The 15,802-nt window shown below is 36.5% G+C and overlaps 1 protein-coding gene and 1 pseudogene across 3 annotated transcripts in view; one reads left to right on the top strand and one right to left on the bottom strand.

The window, feature by feature from the left end:
- Positions 1 to 15,802, bottom strand: part of LINGO2 (leucine rich repeat and Ig domain containing 2) — a 1,050,740-nt gene that overhangs the window by 430,087 nt on the left and 604,851 nt on the right. For both annotated transcript variants that reach the window (XM_081152398.1, XM_081152397.1), the window contains exon 4: positions 6,232 to 6,317. The gene's annotated coding sequence lies outside the window, so the exon portion shown is untranslated. The remainder of the gene's footprint in view (positions 1 to 6,231; positions 6,318 to 15,802) is intronic.
- On the top strand, positions 8,156 to 8,948 carry LOC308563695 (small ribosomal subunit protein eS1 pseudogene; annotated as a pseudogene). Its single transcript has one exon. The product of its transcript is annotated as a small ribosomal subunit protein eS1 pseudogene (transcript).

Here is a 15,802-nt window from a genome sequence, read left to right on the forward strand (position 1 = left end):
CAGGAGGCAGTGCAGACGATGTATTTAAAGTGCTAAGAAAAAGAAAAAAACTGTTAACCTAAATTCTATATTTGGCAAAACTTTACTTAGAAATGAGGAAAACATTAAGATGGTCTCAGACAAACCAAAAATGTGAGAGTTCTTTACCACTAGATCTTCCCTATAAACAATGTTAAAGAGAGTTTTTTTATATTAAAATGAAAAGATGCTAGACAGCAACTCAAAGTCATATGAAAACAAAGTTCTCTGGGAAAAGCACGTATAAATAATGGTATTTATACAAGTATAAATAACAGTATTATTGTAATTTTGATTTGTAATTTCACTTCTTATTTCTTACAAAATTTAAAAGACACATTTATAAAAATAGTTATATCCATGCTAATGGGTAAACCCTAGACACGAGGGAGGAGAAAGCTGTTAGGAGAATGTATGTGATTGAAGTTGACGTATAGAAAAGTTATAGAGCTGGATGGTGGTAACGTTTACACCATAATGCACATGTGTTTACTACCACAGAACTGTACACTAAAACTGTTTAAAATGATAAATTGTATATTATGTATATTTTGTTTCAATAAAAATGCATTTGGATTTGGCTCATTTTTTTCCAGCTCTGTTGAGATATAATTGACATACAGCCTTGTAGAAGCTTAAGGTGGACAGCATAATGCCTCGACTTACATATATCGCGACATGACTGCTACAATAAGCTTCACTGACATCCATCATCTCATATAGATTAAAAAATACTTTTTTTCCTTCTGAAGAGAATTCGTAGGATCTATTCTCTCAACAACTTTCAAATATGCCACACAGCAGTGTTAACTATGGTCATCATGCTGCGCATTATCTCCCAGTTTTTATTTACGTTATAACTGGAAATTTGTGCCTGTTGACCACTTTCATCATATCCCTCCCCCCTCTGCCTCTGTCAACCCCAAATCAGATCTAGCTAATGTCTGATAATATGGTTTCATTTTTAAAAAACATGCCACTTGCGTATAATATTATATTATGTACATCAAAATTGTCTCAGTAACGTATCAGCCAAGCTCTACACTGTTTGGAGACTGGAAGCAAATGAACCACTGCACAGCCCACGAGGGGAAATGCCTGGGAAAGAGATGGAGCTGTCACACTTGCTGCACGGGTGAGAGCCCTAGGCTCTCTGTCAAAATCATGCTGCTCTCCTGGATCGTTTTCACGCCTACAGCCTGTGCTCCATCCCCAGTTTCCAATCACTGGACAAATAATTAGTTTTCCCAACACAGAAATGGAGTGTGCAATCTCTCTCCTGCAATAAACTCTAATCATCACCATTCAACTGTGATTCTGCTGTCAGAAGATTGGTTTACACCCAATGAAACAAGACAAAATTGATAGATTGCGATGCATTAATTAGCTAACTGGAGAGTGAAAGTTGAGCAAAATTGATAAGTTGAATTTAAGTTGAATAAGACTACCAGGCTTGTACACATTTAATTCCGTGTTTGTATATGCTTTTCCATTTTCCTAGGAAAAGGGGAAATTTAGGTCCCATTCAGTGGAAGTGAATAAAGCTACCAGTTTTCGAAAGACCTCCTCTAAATTTCCATTCACATTCAATTTGGGGGTACCTAGAAAACTGTTGGTCAGGGGTAGCAGTACCACCCTTATCAATCATTGTGGAAATGCTGATACAAACCACAATCGGATACCACAACACACCCATCAGAATGACTAAAATAAAAATCTCTGATCATCACCAAGTGTTGGTAAAGATACGGAATGACTAGAAGTCTTATACTCTGCTAGTGGGAATGTAGATTATTATACTAGTTTGGGAAATTAGCAGTATTTACTAAAACTGAACAAATAAGCCACATCTAACTAATTGTATATCCCAAAGACTGTGTGCACACATGCCCCAAAGGACATGTATGATAATGTAAGAGCCACGAGCTAGCCATGATGGAACAGTAGATGGCATCGAGAATTAAATTACTGCTATACATAGACATCTCAAATTGAGAGCAATAGGCCACATGACAAAACACATACAAACCTCTATTATTCCATTCATATAAAACAAAAAAGTGAAACAATGCATGGTAGAAGAATTCAGAAAATTGTTTACCATCTTCTTACTAGGTAAGAGGATTGGGATTCATGACTTCGAAAGGAAAAAAAAGTGTTTTCAATTATGTTGGTTATGTTTATTTCTGAAACATAGGTGGTCATGTTTTGTGGACTTGTGAAAATTTATTGAGCTGCTCACTCATTTTTGTGTGCACTGTTCTTAAGTATATTTCAATAAAAGTCTTTAATTAACCAATAATACATCATTGTTTTACATGTCAGAATATACAGAAGAGATTAAAACAGAAAAATAAAAATAACTTAATTATTCCACTCATGCATTGATTCCAAGTCTTCTTTTCTCCGTGTATATTTACAAATGGATAATTACTCAGCATTGATAGTCTTTCTAGGTTAACACAAATTACCAAAATTGTTTAAGGAAATAAGAAAACCTGAATAGACCAAGTTTCTATAGTCTAGAAACATGAAGCATTACAATAAAAGAAACTATCAGAAAATAAGAATCTCTTGTCTCAGTTTACCACTAGATTTTCCTAACTTTTACAAATAGGAGATTCCTATGCAATATAAAAAATCTCAGATCTTAGCAAATAAATTCTAGAGTCATAAAAACTCTTTTCATTTCTTTCCTGAGCAAGATTTTTTCTCCTTATGATTATTTGATTAGTGCTCATCTTTTATTTATTATTTTCCTCTGCTTTCATGAACAGTTACCCACGTTTGATTTCTGTTTTCCATATTGGTCACTTTTTCTCTCTCATCTATTTCATTGATTATCTGTGTTCTCTGTAGTCTACGAGTGCGTCTTCAGTGTGTTTTCTACAAATCTGATTATATTATTTGTTGCCTTCAAAGGCAGATTTTAATCTTTTGTTAAATTTTCTGTTTCCTTTCAATCTTTTGCATTTCAGCTTTTTCAACCTCTATAGCTTTTAGTTCTAAGTCAATCAATGTATATGTAAAGATGACAACATTTTTAAAAGATATTTTTCTGATCTCTAGATCAATTCCTTGTTCTATATACATTTTACCTCTGAGGCTTTAATGTCCCATGTCAAGTAAGCATTACCCAAATCATTGTGAATTGTGAATCGTGGATTGTGAAAATCTCAGGCCCAAATTCCAATGAGTAACAGGCATTCAAATAAAGCACCTCTGCTGTAAACTTGATGGACATCTTTTCTTACCACTTGTGGTCCTCTGATGTGATCTGACAGAGCAGAGATTTTCACACTTTTTCATCTCATGGCACACATAAACTAATTCCTAAAATTTTGGGGCACAGTAAAAAAATATATTTTCTGCTGATCTGACAAAAATAATAAGTTTAAATTTTATTTATTCACACAGGATGTCTGGTGTTGTGTTGGTTGTTGTCACTGTTTAATTTGACAATCTAAGGGAAAAGAGGTCAGTAGTGCCCCTGACTAAAAATTGCATGTTTTAAAAATTATTGTGGCACACCAGTTGAAAATCACTGCGAAAGAGCATTGTTATACACACACACACACACACACACACAGAGAGAGAGAGAGAGAGAGAGAGAGAATTCCCATTATTGCCATACCTGAAGTGACTATTGGGTCTCTCTCTCTCTCTCTCTCTCTCTCTCTCCTTGGATGCAATGCATTTCTCTAAGTCCTTCCTTCCTTTCTGCTCTTTTCAGAGGGAGGAGAGATAATCCACAAATGAATATAGATGGGAAGGCACTGACTAAAGAGGGGTGCCCAGGTATGACAGTGTAACTTTCTGAATGATACACACCTTAGATCTGTGAATCAAGGGCAGAAAGTAAGTGAGGAACGCAGAGTCTCTCTATATTATTTAAGGCCACGGATTTGCCCTACTTCAGATTGTGGATTTCACTTTAGCAATGTGGAGTCCTCCCAGAAGCTAATAACAGATTGGCTGAAAGTCTCAGTTTTGAATGCTGTCATACATTTTCATCTTTCTCTATCCCTTACATCCACTTCAGGCTGCATCAAGCACTAAGACAGTAGAACTTTAAAACAACAACAACAAAAATGATTTCTGACATCTTATACTATGATTAAAAAAATACTATAAGCATTATTTGGAGAAAAATTGAATCTTCCTCTAATATTTACTCACAACCAGAAGTTATTCCTGAATGTTTGTACAATATTACTTTGACAGAGATGGCAAAATAGCTGTTAATAAAATGTCACTTGTAAATATTTGGATGCACTTCATCAGTAGATCCACAAAACTGTCTTACAAAGTAAATTTTCATTGCTGACTCTGTGCATTTTACTTTGCACCAAAAGTGCTGCAATTTTCTTTGGTAGTTTTTGAAATGAGTAAGTAACATCATTTTTAGGTCCTTTCAATGAGGTGGTTAGATGGGTTCATTTTCATTTCATAACTGGCCCAAATCCACTTTTATCGCTTAGAATAATGTGAGGCTTATATTCTGTTTTGGGGAACTGACAAGGCTCAGTCTTCTAAATACAACCTAACTTCTCCTTTCACAAAATTAACAAAATAAAAAAAGAAAAGAAAAACGTATCTTGAGACAATCTTTCAATAATATGTCACATATAAAAAAAATTTAAGTATTGATGTCTTACACATAAATTTGAAAGAAATCATTTACATGAGCTTCCAACTGTTTTCTCCCTTTTCCACGGTTTTCATAAAACTCTTTGAAAATTGGCCATTGTCAGTTTTCTTGCACCTGTTTCATGTGAACAATTTGGAATTTGATCTTCCTGTCCCTTAGACCATAAAACAGATTTCTAGCTGTATGTCCAGGTGGTGTGGGGTATTTCAAAACTATCTGAGCTAGAGATGGAAGGTCTGGGATGAGTGTTAGATTTGCCTTATATGGGGTGGGCAAAAATAGGTTTACAGGTGTGAGTACATGAAACACAGAGTTTATTCTTGTATTTTTATTAACTGTTGTACTATTCTCCATACAAACAACTGTAAAGCTATTCAGCCCACCCTGTATTAGCTCTATCAGCGCTCTGAGGTGTACTGTCTGATCTACGGGCTGGTGTCACTCTGCAAATGCTACCTGGGAGGGGTGTGGAAATTGAGAGAAAGCACTAGACACTGTTATACCCATTTTATAGAGTACTTTCATCTGTAGTATAATAACAAAAGTGTGGAGTGGTGTATCTGGGGTCTGCTTTTTAATCATTTTATTTCTCTAGTAATTAATTTTTAGTCATTTTACAAAAACCTTCTGTCTGCGATGGATTACCAATACACTGACTCTTAACCAGAGTGTCTGAGAAGCACTGAGCTTTAAGACATCCAGTGACCCAACTAACCTCTGGGGAACCTCAGTTTCTCCGTCTGTAAAATATAAGTAATGATCCCTACCTTGTCTTCCACACTAAACAAAATACTAAACAAAATTCCTTTTTCATACATTATTTGCAGGCTATTACACCGCATATAAATATATAGTTATGTTCTAAGTAATAATCATTTGGGAAACAGCATGGAATCTCAGCTAAAAAAAGGGTTGCCATTTTTAGATATCCAATAAATGTTTGTTGACTTTATGAATAAATATAAGAACAGAAACTCTGGCACCAGATAGAACTGCACTCAAACAACTGTCTCAGGGAGCTCAGGGAGCAGGATGTGATTTAAATGCTAGTCCAATAATCTGTCAATAGCACAGTTTTTTCATCTGTAAAATGAGAGTAAAAATAGCTTCTATCTCTAGGGGTTGTATTCAATAAAATAATGCATTAAAGTATTTAGCATTTAATACCTGGCATTTAGAAAGTATTCAGTAAATATTAGACTAATATCTTTAAGCTGCTTTTCTATGCTAAGGAAACTACTGATTGTTTATATGCAGTATCTTAGTTGTTAGGAAAACCTAACAAGATAATTATTATAATCTGCATTTCAGAATAAAGAAACTAAGACTCAAAGAATTAAGCAACTTTCACAAGGTCAAAGAACTACTTTAAATCCATGTCTGTTTATATCAGAATACCATCTCCAAGGCTTTCCAAGTAATGACAATGAATTTCACAGGCACTCTCCTTCTAGAGCACTCTCATTTTGGTTTGTAAATTCTGAGAAATTGTTGCATAAGAAAAAATACCAACAGATTTAATGACATAGAAAAAGATACCTATGGATGATTTTTCCACTTACCAGTTTGACTTGCTGGGGTCCTCATGCTGATGGTGGCCACTTTCAGCTTTTGGCTCTGGGCCGCTCCGCGTGACCCCTTTTCAAGGCTGCCAAAATAAAACATGTAAAAAGAAAAATGACACTTGCTTCAAGAAGGATCTCTCTATATTAATGACCACAACAATAATAATTTAAACTAACATAGCATCTGTTTTATAAAGCTCTTTAGAAAAACAATAGGGATTAACCAACCTCACATATTTGGGGTTTTGCATCTTGAAAACAAGTACAATGTCATGTTTACCTTGGAATTCTCAGAATGTGACAAAGTGTCTACCATCTGGGCATTTACTAAATTACTTTTTCACTAAATAGATAAATGAATGAAAGTCATATTCAAATGCATTCATATATTTAAAGATTTTCAACCTTCAAATACCTAAGGCAAGACAGTATATTGTTATAATGTAGTTGTCTGCAGAGGAGAAAACAGTCCTGAAAGAGAAAATATTTTTGCTGTGTCAATAAACCAGCTGTTTCAAAGGTTAACATTTGACAATGAGGTCATCAGGCAAGCCACAGATTAATCCTATGTTCTCAGTATATCATAATTAAATAACTCTGAAAATGTGTTATCAAAAATAGCTATGGTCTATTTATGCAGGAAAATTGAAATACAATCAACTACAATCTTGAATCTACTGTTGGAGTAATTGTAATGTTGAAAATGGAACATGAAACATTCTTTTTAGAATTAGAATAATACTTTTCCATTGTCATGAGGACTCTTTTCCTTCTAATTCTACTTCCCCACTCAACCTCAGCCCTCCTTCACAATGCCCCCGAACAGAGTAGGATTTGAAACTTTCCCAGAGCCCATTCTCTTAACCTCCAAAGGTGTCTACTACCTTTCCAACTTAACCCAAACTGGAACTCTTGATTGTCCCCACAGACCATTCTAGGTCTTCTTTCACTTCATAGGGGATTGACCCATCCGCTTTGTACTCAAACCCAGAAATGCGAGGCTCTTCCTTAATGACTTTCTTTTCCATGATAATTATGTAGTCAATTAGCTAGAATCCATGCAGCTCTCTCCTACCAGTTCATTATCTACCAAGCAGAATACAGCAAAGGCCTTCTTCTACCTGTTTTCACTGACCCCACTCATGACCTCTTCTACAATCCATTGCTCACGCTCTAGCCAGGGTAGACTTTTTATAGCATAAATCATTTTACTACTCTGCTTAATATTCTTCAATGGCTTTCTGATGCACTTGGAATTATCAAATTATCATTCCCTACAAGCTAAGACATGAACTGGCTGCAACCTACCTATGAAATATTACCTTACTCAGTCTTCTCTCATTTTAATCAGCTTCCACATACCCTTCCCCTAGTTAGCCACAGCCTTTGGCATCTAAGGACTGTGCTCAGGAAATCAAAGCCTGGAATGCTCTGCATCTGGATCGTTTTCATACCTGAGGTCTCAGTTCAAAGGTCACTTTCTAAGAGAGGTTTTTGCTGACACCCCAAAATGTCCCCTAAAATATTTTTAACTTATTTAATTGTCTCTTATCTCTCTTGCTGGAATGTGGGCCCATATGATAGGAACTGAGCTACTAATAAGTAGCACTTAAATTTTTCTGTGTTGTGAGTATATGAATAAATGAATAGATGTTAAAGTATATTCTAACTAATTATTTTTTCTTGTTTTTATTCATTCCCAAAAGGAAGATGAGAGAATCTTTGTTTTAAAGAATCGGGAAGTAAAATACCATAAAAAAATCATGTTTTCAAATTCTTTTATGTATACCTGCTCTTTTGAGATATTAAAACAATTTCCATTTGGAAAAAAATATATATTTATTTATATTTTTTCTTAACAAGAAGTACAGTAAGGACTATAGCTGCACCCTCTTGTTCTCTGAGCAGCACCGTGGTGGTCAGCAAGAACAAGAGCCTTATCAAAGACGGCAAAAATGGAGCCAAGAATTGCTCCAAGAAGAATGTGGATCCACGTTCTAGGGAATATTGGTGTGATGTGCAGGCACCGGCTATGTTCAATATAAGAAATATTGGAAAATCTCTAATAATGAGAACTCAAGGAAACAAAATCACATCTGATGGTCTCAAGGGCTGTGTATTTTAAATGAGCCTAGCTGATCTGCAGTATGATGGAGTTGCATTTAGAAAATTCCAGTTAATTACCAAGGACGTTCAGGGCAAAAACTGCCTAATTTCCCTGGCATGGATCTTACTTGTGACAAAAAGCACTCCATGGTAAAAAAATGGCAGACCATGATTGAAGCTCATGTTGATGTCAAGACTGAAGGTTGTCTGCTTCATCAATTCTGTGTTGGTTTTACTGAAAAGCACAACAACGATTTTCAGGAGGCCTCTTGTGCTCAGCATGTACAGGTCTGCCAATTCCAGAAGAAGATGATGGAAATCATAACCTGAGAGAGAGGTGCAGGCAAATGACTTGAAAGAAGTGGTCAATAAATCGATTCCAGATGGCACTGGAAAAAGCATAGAAAAGGCTTGCCAATCTATTTATCTGCTCCATAATGTCTTTGTTAGAAAAGTAAAAAAAGTTGAAGAAGATGAAGTTTGATTTCAGAAAACTCATGGAGCTTCATGGTCCAAGTCACAGTTTTGGAAAAGCTACTGGGGATGAAACAGGTGATAAAGTTGAATGAGCTGATAGATATGAGCCCCCAGTCCAAGAATCTGTTTAAAATGCAGACTTTTAATGGTGACATATAAAAAATCCTATATGTGAAAGAAACAAAAGACCATAACTGTATGTAGTTTACATTATTTTTTGAAAGTTTCAACTGTAGGCCCTGGCTGGATTGCTCTGTTGGTTGGAGCACTGTGCTGATATGCCAAGGTTGTGTGTGCGATCCCTGGTTGGGAAGCAATCAATGAATGCATAAATAAGTTGAACAACACATCAATGTTTCTCTCTCTCTCCCTCTCTCAAATCAATCAATTAAAAAACTGAAAGTGTCTCAGCTGTAACATTCTCAGCATGGCACTCAGTGGGCAACAAATGATATAAATATATACAATTAATTTTGGACTTGTGCATGAATTTTTGTGAGTTTGCACAGGCCAGAGTGAAATATTCAGAGAACTTTAAATCATGTGTGTCTTATCTGTAGCTCTAAAACAGACCAGAGGGAAAACAGCACTGAAGTAGCTTGTATAACTGAGGCACCAGTATTATATTCAGGGAATATACTTTGGTTTTGTTCACACAAAACAACAACACCTATGCTATTAGTCATATAACAGCATGTTTTTTTCCTACCTGAATCATTTTGACAAAATATGTGGAACCTCACTAAGCTTTGTTTCTGTTTTGCTTGTTTGCTTTTCCACCTGTTTGCTTTTTTTTTTTAGAACATTGGCAGGGACAACAGCTTTGTGATGGAGGGTGAAGGATGGGTGGAGGTGAAAGAGAGTACAGGAGGGATAAATGGCAATGGAAAATACCAAAACAACAACAAAATAATAAAAAGGCACACTGGAAAAAATGAAGGGCGTATGAGTTAGGTGCTATTTATATGCACGTTAACCAAACTGCAGATGTTTGATTCAGTGGGTCTAGGGCCAGGCTCAAGAGTCTGTATTTACCAGAAGCTTAAGTTATGCCGATGGTGCTGATCCACTGACCACACTTTGGGCAACAAGAATTGAGATGACAGCAGTTCCAGACGATATCGAAAAGGTACCTGAATAATTCATGGTGTGTGTGTTCCTGTGTGTGTGTGTTCCTGTGTGTGTGCGCGTGTTTTCCATTTTCAACATGTTATAACTATTACTAATAAAGGACTTTCGAGCTTACATTTTCCTTTTTCAAAAAGTGCCATTACTTTGAGATCAACAACGCTAAGCAAGCCCTTAGCAAATCTTACACATTTCTACTTTTTTAAATTTTTTATCAATAATTCAGAATAAAGATTTTACTTACTTTGAAAATAAGTGTGTACCTTGACATCGCCTAGTGCAGTCTCCTTCAAGTCTAATAACACATAATGGAATAAATGAAATATAGGCCTTTTGTCACCGGTGAATAAGACTAGGTAACTTTGTTTTTTTCTCACTTTTATTCTCTATTTCCAGTACATTTTACGTTAAAAATTTTAACTACCTGTTATTAAGTTTATACCACCCTACGTATGTGTGTTTATAGAATTACATAAATTTGCTAGTATCTCATTAATTTAATAAATTAATAAAATTAATGTTAATAATCATAGTCATAATTTTGGGGGACTTACTAATGGCCAGGTACTGCATTACGACTTTGCATGTGTTAATTCATTTAATCATTTAAAAATAAGCTACAAATATGCTGAGTACTTAGGTGGAAGAATTAGCTCAAGGTTTAAATACGGCAAAACTAAGATTTAAATCCAGGTACCCTATTATTTTCATAATCAGGAGAAAATTAATATTTTTTGAAGAGTCAAGTAAATATCTTCCCTGATGGAAGATATTTTAGGCAGCCAATAATATTATAGGAGAAAACATAAGACTCAACCTCTATATCATATAGTTGATTAAAGGAAAATATTTATGTCAAAATAAGTATTATTTTCTCAAGCATAGGAAACGATTATAAATTCTATAGTTCTTTTTCAATTGATTTTTAGAGAGAGAGGAAGAGAGAAGGACAGAGAGATAGAAACATCAACTGGGAATTGAACTGGTGACCTCTTGGTTCACAGGTAGACACTCAACTACTGAGCCACACTGGCTAGGCTGATTCTAGCTCTTGTTTCCAAAATTTAACAAAAGATTATTTCATTGCTAAATGTTTCTTGGATTTACTACTCATGAAAATCTATAAGCATAGGTTTTATCACTGTTGATAGGACAGAAGAAAAGTAACTAGAGATTGGAAGAAATGAAACTTGTTAAATGATGGATCCATTAACCATTTACAAGGATATGCTTATTTATGGCATTTTCAGCCAAATTTCCAAATTTCAAATAGCAATATATTATATTAACATTTATCCACATTACATTAGTGACATGGTCACCCCATTGGTCATACATACAAGCACCGTTTCTCCCATGATCAGTACCATTACTACAGCATGTCTTATGTATTAGAACCATCTCACACACACACACACACACACACGGGATATTTTTGGAATTATGACTCTAACACATTTTGGTAAAAACTTAATAGAGGCACTTCCAAAACAAAATTTCAACCCCCATCCTAGGTTACTTTTGTCTAGTTTCATAGACTATGAACTGCTATGATTTCATATGAGATTCACCTAAATTTCCAAAGAGTTGATATTATAATCATTGTAGGTTAATAATGGTTTCACTCGATTCGATAAGAAATCAAGAACTTTTAAGAACACAGACAAGGTATAGTCTCTTCCCAACAGATTCACACTTAAACGAGTTTAACAAGAACTGGCAGGGCTCACATTCTTCATTATTTCTGAGAGCCGGCCTATCATTTTCCTTGCCTGCATTCCCATATTCTCTGTTCAACTGCTTTATTGTAAAGAGACACTTAAGTGACTCCATAGTATAAGGCATATTAACTCTGATTATGTTTCCAAATCAATTATCCAGAAAAGTTTATTCTTTTCAAAAGCAGGTAGGGAGACGTTCAGGGAATTCCTGGTGAAAGACCCAAGCCTTGGCCGGTGTGGCTCAGTGGTTGGCACATCCTCACGCATACCAGAAGGTTCTGGGTTGGTTCCCGTCAGGGCACACACCTAGGTTTTGGTTTCAATCCCCGGTTGGAGTGCATATGGGAGGCAACCAATCGACGTTTCTCACGTGGATCTCTCTCTCTTTCTATCTTTAGCTCTCTCTCCCCTTCTCCCTCTCTCTAAAATCAATAAGCATGTCCTCAGGTGAGCATTAAAATAAGAAAAGAAAAAAGGGAAAGGCCCAAGTATGGGGGTAAGAAAGACAACAGTTTGGATAAACTTCAGATAGGAACAAAGAGAAAAATAAATTGTATATAGTTGTGTGTGTGTGTGAGTGAGTGAGGGGGGGGAAAATGGTTTCATACTGAAGGGGAAAGTATTGCTGGAAAGAAGAATACAGTAATTAAAAAATATACATTTTTAGAGAGAGAGGAAGTGAGGAGAGAGAGAGAGAAACTTTGATGTGAGAGCAGCCTCCTGCATGCCCCCTACCGGGGGTCAAGCCTGCAACCTGGACAGGTGCCCTGGCAGGGAACTGAGCCTGCAGCCTCCCTGGTGCATGGGAAGATGCTCAGCCAGCTGAGCCACACCAGCCGGGGCAAAGAATCCAAGAATTTTAACAGCCCTGGTTTGATGTCTCACTGAAACACCTGGCCACCTTTTAAACTGGCTTTGTGGATTTCAGCCTCTTTTCTAAGTCAATCTACTCAAAATTGCTTCCATGCTTTAATTTTAATTACTTAACGAGACTCTTATTCTGGGCCTAGGTTTTTTCTATAATCTACAATTTGAACAAGAGTAGGTGGACTTTCCTGAAGAAGCAAAGGCTGTTGCCCCCTCTCTGTCTCTTGACGCCCCCCTCCTCTCGCCTCCATTACTGCAGCAGACCCTTAACTGTCCTCTGCCCCAGCCACAATCTTGTCTCCTTTTCCTGCCCCAGGTCCTTAAGTAATTTCATCAGGTTAAAATCTCTAAACTAAACCTAGAATCCGGTCAATCCTTTCCCAAAACGTTCCTAAGAGTCCCAATCCCTATAGAACATGGAGGGAGAGGAAGGCAAAGGGCACCCCATTTCCAACTCAAAGACTTCAACTGTCTTTTCAGGCTCATCTCCTAGGTGCAAAATCAGAACTCAGGAGTATATTAACACTGCAAAGATCGCCATAGCGGGGAGTAATTTCCTTCTTAGAATCTGTAAAATAATTATTAGTAGTAACTCTATTTTATAATGAGACTATTGAAACACAGAGATGTGAACTACCCCAAACCTTTAGTTAAGCTAATAAATAGTAGAAAACAGGTTAGAATCTTCTATCTCCAGAGCACATACCCGCCCCCCCCAATCAAACAAACAAAAAATGCATTTATCTTCCAAATTGCATGATTAGCCACTTTTTTGAATACTTTTATTTTGCTGTCTTTATTCCTGTTCAGAAGAGTATATTCCCAATGTCTTTATTTCCATATATTTATCATTGTCCAAGGTCCATGTCAAATGTTAAGTCCCTATGTTTCCTTCAGTTGGAAATTCCTTGTCTCTGTATAAGTTCTTGTGTGTGTGTGTGTCTGTAGCAACTTTTTTAAGTTGCTTGTATTCCAACTATTTCTCTTGTTCATTTATAAGCTCTTACTGGGCCAAATACATACTTTGGTTCATTTATTTTTCTTTTTTTTTTTAATATCTTTATTGATTTCAGAGAGAGGAAGGGAGAGGGAGAGAGAGATAGAAACATCAATGATGAGAGAGTCGTTGATCGGCTGCCTCCTGCACGCCCCCAACTGGGGATGGAGCCCGCAACCGGGGCATGTGCCCTGACCGGGAATCGAACCTTGATCTCCTGGATCCTAGGTCGACGCTCAACTGCTGAGCCATGCCTGGCTGGCATACTTTGGTTTATTTTCACAGTCACTTTGGCCCAATGCCTTTTGAATAGCAGCTGTGAGATAAAGGAGGAAAGGAGATTCTCTTCTTTTTTTTTTCTGAAAAGATAGTAAAGTGTTGGACTGAGAGTACAGGCTCATTAGAGGTTATGAAGATCAGTTCCATCATAATTTAAGAAAGATTTTTAACTAGCCCATGCTGCTCTAGTCCAAGATAACTCTATCATCTCGTGATGGCTAGCTAAATTACAGATATATTATGTAAGAAGAATTAGCCAGTGTCAAATATTGACTTTGCAATTCAAAGCAAAAGAGTGGCAAAGAATCTAAATCTCATGTTAGCTATACAAGTTTAGGACAGATAGGTTTGCTTAATATAAAACAACTTTTCTTAAAAATAAGAGTTTCTCCTTAACCTATTATCTACATTTGTCTAGATCTCCATTACCACAGAGAATCTCCCTGATACTCCTCTCTCCAAAGCAATGACTATCTTGATAAAGTGTTTTTTGATGTGCTGCAGGAATTTTGAAATAGCTTTTGGATCAAACTAAATGAGTTCCAATATAAATAAAGAACCTGAGACACTGCAGACAGCACTCAGCAAGATATTGGTGTGACAGCTAGAAGGATGCAGCATGACCCTCTGCAATTGCTGTTTTGTATTGACAGGGCCTAATAAAATGAGTTCCATCATGGAGCTTGTGTGTTCAATGAAATCTGTATTAAACGTCAATATGAGCTTTGACTGCTGCGTTAGTGAAATTTAAAAAAAAAATAAAAGAAAAACTATAACTAGAATGGTAGCTTGAATCACATTGCGACCTCAAAATAACTGTTAAATGTGTACTTTCTATTCTAATCAAGGTGAGAAGTGAAAGAATATTCATACTATATATGTTTCCCTGCCGTGAACATTATATTTAATACAATGAAACATGACTTTATTCTAAAACCTCTGGCACATTTTATGGTTTGATGTATTTTTCTAACACTTTCAAAGCTGTAGTGCATTGAATTACACTTGTTTCATATAAGCCAACCTGAATATCTGTTAACCTAAAAAGATTGGGAGGACAAAGCTTTATTTTAAATATATTCTACTTCTCTCATGTAAATCAATGCAGACAGCATCCTAAAGAACTATATTGTTTCACTGCTTCAAGAAAAGCTTCTGACCTGGTCAGTTAGGCAGAGAGGAAGAGAGCCACTTCAAGATAATGGGCTACGCTCAATCCACAGCATGGCAATTAATCAAGGATCCAGCATTGATGGTAGCTTCCAATACCCTGATCTTTCCTAAAACACTCTCTGAGTGAGGTGAATGAGAAATGCTGAGTGAGATCTCGTTGTCATCCATTTGGGGATAGCTTAGTGACAGATAATCATGCAATTTTTAAGTCACAAGTGACTAAGGCCATCCAAGCTATCTCTCACTCAACATGGGGCTAGCGGCTTTTGTTGACAAGGGGCCAACAATGCAGCTCCCTCGGCATCAACAAGAGCGCTGACACAACTCCTCCAACTATTGGCAGAGAATGTTTATATATGGTGGAAACCACTTCCTGTACTTGTCACACATCGGTCCCAGTCGGCCCTCTGGAACTATTCAGAAAATAAGGGATCCTCGTTTCACATGGCAGCTCTTCAAATAATTGAAGGGAGCTATCAATGCCCTGCGGGATGTGGGGCATCTTTCAGACTCAACATCACCACTTTCTTGAACATAAAGTGATAGATACATTCCTCGCATGACATGTTTCCAAACATTTCACTATTCTGGTCACCTTCTTTTGGATGCACTTTAATTTGTCAATGTCTCCTTCTAAAATATATGGAATATTCTACAATTTTGCTAAAGCTTCTAGCAGAAATGGAATGCCCTGATAATAACCATGCATTTCTCTGGCTTGGCAACAGTGATGAGGCTGAAATGTCAATAAAATTTCCACTTCTCAAAATTGGACAAAGGAAGAACTATTAGAATATTAATGGATTAAAAATTAACTCTA

The sequence above is a fragment of the Miniopterus schreibersii genome, assembly GCF_964146895.1.
Source record: "Miniopterus schreibersii genome assembly, chromosome: 11".
Taxonomy (NCBI): domain Eukaryota; kingdom Metazoa; phylum Chordata; class Mammalia; order Chiroptera; family Miniopteridae; genus Miniopterus; species Miniopterus schreibersii.